Source organism: Protopterus annectens, chromosome 5.part0 (assembly GCF_019279795.1).
Source record: "Protopterus annectens isolate FY-2018-M chromosome 5.part0, PAN1.0, whole genome shotgun sequence".
Taxonomy (NCBI): Eukaryota; Metazoa; Chordata; order Ceratodontiformes; family Protopteridae; genus Protopterus; species Protopterus annectens.
The window spans coordinates 887,117,541-887,127,222 of NC_056735.1; the positions used below are offsets into that span (position 1 = coordinate 887,117,541).

The window sequence follows — 9,682 nt, forward strand, 5'->3', positions numbered from 1 at the left end:
AGTCTGCAATCCATTTGGTTTCTGCTATTCAGATTCATTAAATCACCTCCTCTAGCACTAACCTGGATCTTCTCCATGGATGAAAAGAAGAACTTGTGTCCAGGATGTTCCTGTATGTGATGTGCTAATGCATTTGTTTGTGCAGCCAGCCTGATGTCACTAGTGACGTAATATTCTTTCTTTAAACTGTCAGTTGTTTTTTACCTACGTGGAATGCTGTGCAGCTATCACATCTAGCTTATATACCCAGTGTTCTTCGTATTGCAATCCATGTAGGTCCACAGTTTGTATTCACTGCCATTTACTGGATGTTTAAAATAGTTATTGCTGTCTATGTAGGGGCATGCCTTGCATCTTTTACAGGGAAAGGTGCCAAATCTGAAGAATGATTGTGTTAAGAGGCAGGAATGTAAGGAAATTTGGTTGGATCAGTTACTCTATAAGAAATGGGTGTGTTGCTAACCAACAGGATCTGAAGAAGGCATTGCTGAAAGCACTTATCCTTCTGTTGGTTTGAAGACTGACTTGTTTTGCTGCTATACTGTGATTTTTATTTTGTTTACTTGTGCTAAAATATTAGGTGGTGATATTCATTCTGGAATTATGAGTCCTTCTCTGTGGAGGAATAGCAGTTTGTTTTTTCTTGCATTTTTGTTTAACACAGCTGTTCCTTGGTGAGCTGATGGAACGTTTTGTTTGGATTTACTTGTTTTTTACTCTTCTCTGCTCGCACATGGTGGGAGGGACTTGGTACTGAACTCATTTTACCAATGAATAAAGGGCTTGGAAGTAAGTTTGCTCTGTCTACAGCTGATGTAGCGCTGTCAATTTTTACCCATCAGACTAATCCTCTGTTGAATCTAAACCTAGTTGATAGTTTACAACAGATACTTCTCTTTTGAGGTGTCTATTTTGCAATTTTTGAAGCAGTACGAAACACTGCCTGCAAGCTTAAACAGCTACAATGCAGCGCTTTCACATAGAAGCCGGTTTGCACCACCAGGTTGATTTTCTTCGTGTTTCACTGTTGCAGTCATCACATTTGGGTTATCTGCTTGCAGTAGCCCTCAGTCGGCCTGATTATCAAAGTCTTGGGTCCTGCATCAGTTGCTGTCTCTTTTGTGACGTCAGATAGGGTATAAAGCATGCAGCCGACGCCATTACATCAGTCTTTCTTGCCATGCGGTGCCCGAAGCAGAAGCAGTTCGCAAGTGCCGGTCGGCAGACTCCTGTATTTTTCGTTTTAGAGTTTCAGAACCGAAGTCTTCAACTAAAGTTTAAGTGCCCCGTTGGGGAAACTTTTTTTTCTTGCTCTAAACAGATGTCCGTAAAATGGAAAGCAAATGCATGAAAGATTTTAATTTGTACTGTATTCCTTGCGTAGGCCCTGACCACGACGTACCTCACTGTCTGTTTTGTGCCTTATTTAAAAAACAAACTATTTGTATATTTTCCCTTCTAAATATTTTGGTGCTCGGTTCAATTATCCAGATAGGTATCCAGGATATCCAAGTACTTTGCTTATCCATACTGCCGTAACATTTTGCTGTAGTGACAGTTGCTTGCTGCATTTGAATATTGTACTGGTGTGGCGAGATACGTAACTTTTCCTGTAAGGCTGAGACTCATGTAGTAGTTTAGTCCCTGCAGTAAAGATTACATCATAAGCTGCAGTAAAGATTACATCATAAGCAAGAGTAAAGTGTGTGGGATCACCACAGCGGAACCAGGCCCTGATGCACAACCTTCAACGAAGGTACGCCCATTCACACGTCTCCACACACAAGTGTGTGTGTGTGTGTGTGTGTGTGTGTGTGTGTGTGTATATATATATATATATATATATATATATATATATATATATATATATATATATATATATATATATATATAGTGTGTGTATACATATATATATATATATAGTGTGTGTGCATGTATGTGTGTATATGTATGTGTGTATGTATATATATATATATATATATAATGTGTGTGTGTGTGTGTGTATGTATGTGTGTGTGTATATATATATATATATATATATATATATATATATATATATATATATATATAGTTTTATAAAGTAGCTCATGAACACAAATACATCAAACCACCCATGCTAGTCCCTGCTGTCATTGCAGTGGCTCCAGATAAACCATCTACACCTTGCATTCCTTCTGCCATGCAACAAGGATGGTAAGGTCGTGGACAGACTGGGGGAAAAAAGATTTGCATATCTTCCACTCTAGCCTTCAGGGCAATCCGTTGTTAAGACCCATGTGGTTGAATAGGCTCTAGACTTGGTTTCCCAGGCAACTTCATTACTTTCTTCCTGACTGAATCACCAAACAAAACACTGGTGGCACCTAAAGTCAGACAACTCTATGATGTGCAGCTATGATGCTGCTGAGATTTCGGCCAGATCTGCTGCTTCAGCCTCTGTACTGAGCAGTTATTCCTAGCTCAAACTACAGCCACTTCCTTATGACTTTAAAAAAACAAAATCTTGGATGCACCGCTAGACAAATTTCTGTTTGGCAAATGATTCGCTGAACTGTTGAAAAGCCTCCAGGAAAAAAGTGAACTCCTGGACCCCAAACATGTATTGGTCTCACCAGTTCCAAAGTTTTATACAGAGTACCTAGCCAAAACCCACTTTTGTCAGGAGGGCTCCTGCCTCACATTCCTCCTCCTGTTTTCGAGGCACAGGAAAGAGTCTAGAAAGGCTACCTCCCCCAGAACAGCCTCTTAACCCACTCCCAGGCGTCCCTTTCCAGACAAACAGCAATGTGCGACTGCCTCAGCCACCTACCCCTCTCAGATTGTTGGGTATTTTTCAGTAGTGGAAAAAGGGTACTTTATGATCTGGAAGGAAAAACCCCAACCACAAGGCATACCCTTCCCTAAACAAAAAAAAAACTACACCTAATCTCACTTTCCAATATCTACTATCACTAGGAACTAGAGAGGGTACCATTGGGGCAAGAAGGTTGGGGGTTCTGCTCCGGAGTTTTCCTGGTACCCAAAATGTATGACCCTTAGAGGCCTATTCTAGACTTGTTCCAGTTAAACCCTTTCCTGCAGGTCCCTTCTTTCAGAATACTATCCTCCAAACCCTATTTTCACTACTGTTACCCTAGGCGTTCATGGCCACATTGCATTTGAAGGAGGCATACCCCACATTCCCATTCACCCAAATTACAGAAGGTATTTACGTTTTGTTGTACCCTACTCGCACTTTCAGTTTACTGCCTTCCCCTTTAGTTTATTTACTGCACCAAGGTCTTCACAAAGTGTCTTTCCCCAGAAGTAGCCTGCTGCTGAACAAGAGGCATACAGATTTATCCTTACCTGGATGACTTCCTCCTCCTTGCAGAAGAGGAAAATACTCTCAGCACCCCCTTAAAATTCACTATGTCCCTGCTTCAGAGATTGGGTTCACCCTCAACCAAATGAAGACCAAACATTCTTGGGCTGAGGGTTAAGAACAGACATGATGAAGACCTTCCTGCCCCAGGACAGTCTACTGCCTAACCAACTTTTTCCAAGAGCTGCTTCTGGTCACCCACATCTCTGCCAGGCAGTTCCTCCTAGGCCTCATGGCAGCTACACTTCCCATGCTGCATATGAAATTCCAGCGGTACTTGAAAAATGTGTGATCACAACACAATCACCCCCTGGAATTTCAGGTGCCCATCCTACCCTGCCTAAAGACAGAGTTGAGGTGGTGGCTCCAACAAGTAAACAAGAATCCAGGCCTACCTCTGCAACTCACCAGACTGGACCATTTCATGCACACAGATACCTCTGATCTAGGATGGGGTGCCACTGTGAATGGCTTCAAGGTACAGGCTCAGTGGGAGCCTTCCCTCCAGTGAGGAAATGACTGTGCTCCTATCTGTACAGACCTTCCTTCCTCTAACTCAGGCAGGCCTTGTACAAATCTTCACAGACCACACAACTGTGAAGTGGTACATCAACAGACAGGGAGGGACCAGATCCTATTTACTCTGCAGACTTGCAATACAGGCACGAGTTAGCCACCCAGTACAAGGTCACACTGCAGGCAGTTTGCATTCCATCCCAGGACGACCATAAGGTGGATGCTGTCAGCAGAGCCTTCTCTCAACATCACAAGTGGATGTTATACAGATATGTGTTGTTGGACGTTGTCCACCAGTGGGGCACACCACAGATCTGTTTGTCTCCCCTGAGAACAGCCAACTGCAGATGCTCTGCTCCAGAGAACCTTCCCCAGTAACTTGGAGAGTGGATGCATTTTTTATTTCTTGGGAGGGACTATTCTTTTATGCCTTCCCACTCCTTCAGAACGTCGTCCTGAAAATCCATAAGGACAAGCCAGAAATCTTGCTGGTGATCCCCTATTGACCAAGGCAGCACTCTAAGTGCTAGCCATCCTGCAGGAGACCAGGAAACCTACTACCAGGAGATCTACGTTTCCAAATGGAAAAGGTTTTCCATTTGGTGTCTCAGAGGCAACTAGACCCCTTTCAAGCGGATATACCCCTAGTTCTAGCCTGTGTGAGAGCTCTTAAAATCAGAACTTTTTTTTGTGAAAGTCCACTTATCTGCCATTTCAGCCTGCTTACCTATGGAACCGCCCGTCCTTTCCAGACTGGAGGTCAAACTTTTCCTGAAGGGGGTTTTCCACATCATACCACCGAGGAAACCTATCCCCCCCCCCCACCTTGGGATTTGAACTACGTACTGGATAAACTCCCGTTGCCGCTTTCAACTGTTAAGTTCTGCCTCTCTGCAGATGTGTACCTTGAAGCTTGTCCTATTAGTAGCCCTTCAGCTAGGAGAGTCTCTTGAGCTGCATGCTGTCATGGCTTTCCCACCCTACACCATCTTCCACAAAGACAGGGTAATCCTTCGCACCAATCCTTCCTTCATGCTGGTGGTCAATGAGCTGTCTCTCAACCAGTGTATTTGTTTACCCACCACCTTTCCTTCAACTCAAAATGATAGTGAGAGAATGTTCCACTCCTTTTATGCCCACAGGCAGTTGCTATTTTCCAGGTAAAATCTTAAGAGCATGAGGAGGTCCAGTCAGCTTTTGTATCCTTCCACCCCAGGGCCTTGGGGAAAAGCTGTATCCATTCAGACTATTATCTTTCTGGATACGAAAAACTGTTGCATTCTGCTAGTCCTTTTATGGCAAAGACTTTCCCTACAAGGTTAAAGCGTTTTTGTGTTAAGGGTGTTAAGTATTCATCTGACCAGGCTTCAATAGGCCCGCCTGTACTGCATTTTTCCCCCGCTGCTCCCATAGATTACGCCAGGTGGTGGCAGCAGCACAAAATGTCAAGTCCACACTTTCATTTCTTATTACAAATTGGACATTCAGTCCATATTCATGGCTTTCCTTGCTTCAGCTGTGTTCAGGAGTAGGCTTTCATGAAGCCCCCTGGGTGGTACGTTAGCAGGGGATTCTGCCGTGTGAGTAGAGGAATGGATGTAAACATAATCAGATACGAATGTTTTGTAGTTACCATTACATTAGAGCTGTTCTATTCTGTTCATTTCTCTACTGCCCTCCTCCTGTCCACTTCTCTACTGCCCTCCTCCTGTCCACCAACCATCTTTTAATTCTGTCACGTAATCTTGTTTTTTCAATTATACTTTCTTAGGAAGGCTCTGGCTGAATTGGCCTTAACACCGAAGATTTAGCTAGTCTGCATTATTTTCTTCACTTTTTGCCAACTGAGTAAGTTCTTATTCCTTTGTCTTGAGGATAATTTCAAGTGTTGTAACATAAGGCAAACTCGACCTGCTGTAACTCATCCTGTGCAGGGGGATTATAGGTAGGAGTAGCCTAAGCACCAGATTTCACACCCTTTTCAATTGTGGGCCACTTTAATCTTCACCGAGAATACCACTGTGATATGGTATGTCAACAAATAGGTGAGCACAAGGTCCTGTCTTCTCTGCAGACTAGCTCTTCAGGTTTTTTACATTCGGTCAGAGAGCACGTCCAGAACACAGGCTCATGAATGGATGCTTCACAGAGATGTGTTCCTGGACGTAGTCAGTCTGTTAGGTATTTCTTGGGTAGATCTTTTGATTTCGCCCTTTGAACAGGCAACTTCTCTACTCTGTCCCAGAGTCCCACATCCTTTGACTTTAAAAAAGTGGACACCCTGCCTTTTCCTTGGCGGGGAATGATTTGATATGCCTTTCCCCACTTCCCCTGTTGCCATCAGTTCTGCTTAAGATCAGGCAGGACTCTCCCAAAATCTTTCTGGTGGCTCCCCTTTGGCCCTGACAGCATTGGTTCGACCTTTTCTTTTTTATTTATTTATTTTTTTTCCCCCTCCTCACTTGGCCAGGGGCAATCACCCCAGGTTACCTCACTGCATGAATTTTCTCACAGAAGATAAGGGATCTCTTATCCCCTTTTCTACACCTCTTTTCTGAGGATGTGCTGTGGGTTCTGTGCGAGGCCAGGAAACACACTACCAGGATTCATACATGTCCAAATGGAAAAGATTGCCTGTCTGGCGCCCCTTTTACAATTTGGATCCGCTATCCATGGAGGTTACTGTAGTTCTCTTATTTGTGTGATTTGCTCCATGCTAGATTGGCATGTTTTTCAGTAAAAGCTCGCCTATCAGCTGTTTCTACTTGTCTGCTCTGAAGTCAAGAAATGTCTTTCTAATCTGGCCTTCCAGAAAGATTATTCCACCACCTTGGGAACTCAGTTTTGTACTTGAAAAATTGACCCAGCTTTTTTAGCTTCCTTGCAACATTGTACATGGAAGGCGGTTATTTTAGCTCTTAGTTCAGCCAAGAGAATGTCTGAACTTCAGACTCTTGTGGCTATTCGTCCATTTAGTTTTTCACAGACGGGGTGTTTCTTTGAACTAATCCTTGTATGACCAAGGTGGCTAATGAGTTGTCTCAGTCTGCTTATCTTTTTCTCTTCTTTCTCCGCAGTCTACCATTGAGGAGGTACTTTACACTTTGGATTTGCATAGATGTCTCTGGTATTTAGAAAACAAAGGTAATTTGCAATTTTAAGCAGCTTCGTCTTTTCATTCCTGGGCTTTGTGTTTGGCATATTTCTATGCAAACAATTTACTGTTGTATCCTTAAGGCCACTTCCTTTAGTTTTTTTCATGGAAAATGTCTTGCTTCTTCTGTAAAGGCACATCAGCTAGGGTGGTTACCTCCTCTGGTGTCATTCAAGGGTTTGGATACCAATCCATCCTTGAAGCTGATACTTGGTCTTCTCATCATATTTTCACTAAATATTACAAGTTGGAGGTTATTTCCAGGGCTAGGGCAGATTTTGCCAGGGCTATCCTGTTTGGGTTTGTAGAGGGCTTTTCTAGTCCCTTCTCCCACCAGGCTGTTTCTTGGCTTTTTTACTCCCTTATGTAAAGCATACTGCAACTGTGATTTGGAAGGACGTAGTGCAGTTATGTAGACTCTTACCAAAACAGTAGATTTCCTTCTCTTCACTGTTAAAGTATTTAGTCAGACACCCCCCCCCCCTTCTATTATAGCTCTTGGCTTGTATTTTTGATGCTGTCCTGGCCAAGGAGTCATTTTCCTTCTGCGTGTACAGGTTCTCTTTTGTCCCTGAGGGTGTTCTTTTCCTCCTGGGGTGTTTTAGTTCTGAGTGTTTGCATATTTTGTCACCTTTATGCCCAACTCATTATGCATGCAGCATATATGTGACGTTCAGTAGCCCTAAGACCTAAAGGCTTTGGTATACTGAATGGTCATTGGGCTATCCTTTGCAGGTGATCCCTTATGTAAAGAATACTGCAAGAGTCGAGAAAGGATATCTACTGTTGTGGTAAGTTGTTTTTGTTAACTTCAACTTTTGCTGGCTTGACAATGCACTTGAATGGAAACCAGAGCCAATGATGAGTAGTTATCCCTGTCTGAAAAATCAGTTGTGGAGAACTGTGGATTACTGAGGGCTCAGTTTCTTGGTATTGTTTAATGTTGAATTCCTTTTTTTTAGTGGGCCATACCACTCCAGACCAAATTCTCTGAGATGTCTGCTTAGTTAGTGTGTTTCTGATTTCAGTGCAACTACATTTTACTGTTTTATTAAAGCAAGGTTTTTTTTTTTCTTTTTTTTTTTTAGTTGAACGTTGAAAGGAAAAGAAGCTGAGCTGAAGATGTCTTGGTAAGCCTGCCTTGAAAAGTCCAGTGTGGGAAAACTAGAACATGGTGGGCTTTGCTTAAAGTAGTTTTATGTCAAGGTAAATGTTTTCTTTTGTAGGCTGTACTGCACAAAGATATTCTTAGCCTTGTCTGTAGGGGAAAATGGTTAAGACAGAAATGTGTCCATGGGCTTGCAGTGCTGACCTTGTGTGCTCATTATTTATTGGGTAAGCCATAGGACTGGGGTGCTAATACGTTGTGCCCTAGGTTTTTAGATTTCTTTGCTCAGTGGGTGCATTCTTTGGGTCAGTGAAGCCTTTTGATCTTGTTTTCATTAGCATTAGAAGTTATGATTTTATTTTGCTTTTTGAGGATCATTTGAAAACGCACAGAAAAGGAAACTAAGTTGATGATTAGATTTATCGCCTGGAGAGAACTGTGAAACAGAGGGCAACTCTTTTCATGCTAGTTTTGTCTTCATTGGCAACGAACTGTGGAGTCCTGCCAGTCAAAATAAAAACTAAACATTTGAAAGCCCAGAGCAGTATTGAGTGCTGACTGTAACTGATGTGCTTAAGACTCTAAGAACACACTTCAACCACAGCAAGCTAAGAACATGGCCTCCAGCTGTACCACCCTGAATGCACTCTGTTGTCTGATCTCAGAAGCTAGGCAGGGTCAGATTAGGCCTGTTTACTACTTTGAGAGACCACCTGGGAATACCAGGTGCTGTAGGCATAATTTTGTGATGGGGGGGGGATTAGTATAGTGATTAAGGTGTTTCTCATTGACACAAATACAGACTTTCATTATCACCTTTGAAAGGAAAATTGGCTGCGCTTAACATGGCCTGCAAGGGCAGCTAGCATAGTACTTGACTATGAAATAGAAGGCAGTTTAAGCAAGAGCTGTGCAATCCGCGTGGTTTAATCAGTAACTCAAGTGCCATGTTCTGATGATATGAAAAGGTCAGCATGACTACTACAAAAGCTGGGCTGATTGTTATTGTAAGGGAGCCATTACTTGGTACTAACCAGAAATAAAAGCAGCGCCAGAGACAAAGCATATGCTGTAATTAAGAACACTGTTTTAATAAAACAAAATTAATATAAACTAGAAGAAAAAGGTAAGCCCTTTCGCACAAAGTGTACTTCAAGTGGCCATTTCATCAAGACTTGCATTTAAATACATCAGTGCAACCTTGACCAACCAGAACAACATAATTACCTATTTAAATCTCTGGACTTGAGCACAGGTCGTAGGGACCTTTGTCATTGAGGCCTGGCTTTATCTGCCTGTAGCCTCACTGTCCAGTGTTATCTCCCTTTCCTCAGTAAACTTAAGATCCCCCCACGTGGTCCCTTGTACACTGCTTCTATAGCTTTAAAGACAAAACCGATGTGATAAGTCATGCTTCAAAATATGCCTGGCCAATACATTCCTGTCATCACATCTCTTTGTACTGTATGAATGTTCACATATCCTCTCATAGAAAGGTCAATTCATATTTTCTATATAAAAACATTTGCACGCTTGCATA

General features: G+C 42.5%; 1 non-coding gene across 1 annotated transcript; it reads left to right on the forward strand.

Moving 5' to 3' along the window:
* The first annotated feature begins 7,884 nt into the window (after positions 1 to 7,884).
* Positions 7,885 to 7,957, forward strand: LOC122803023. The gene has a single exon (XR_006365068.1). It is a non-coding gene; the product is annotated as a small nucleolar RNA R38 (small nucleolar RNA).
* The last annotated feature ends 1,725 nt before the right edge of the window (positions 7,958 to 9,682 follow it).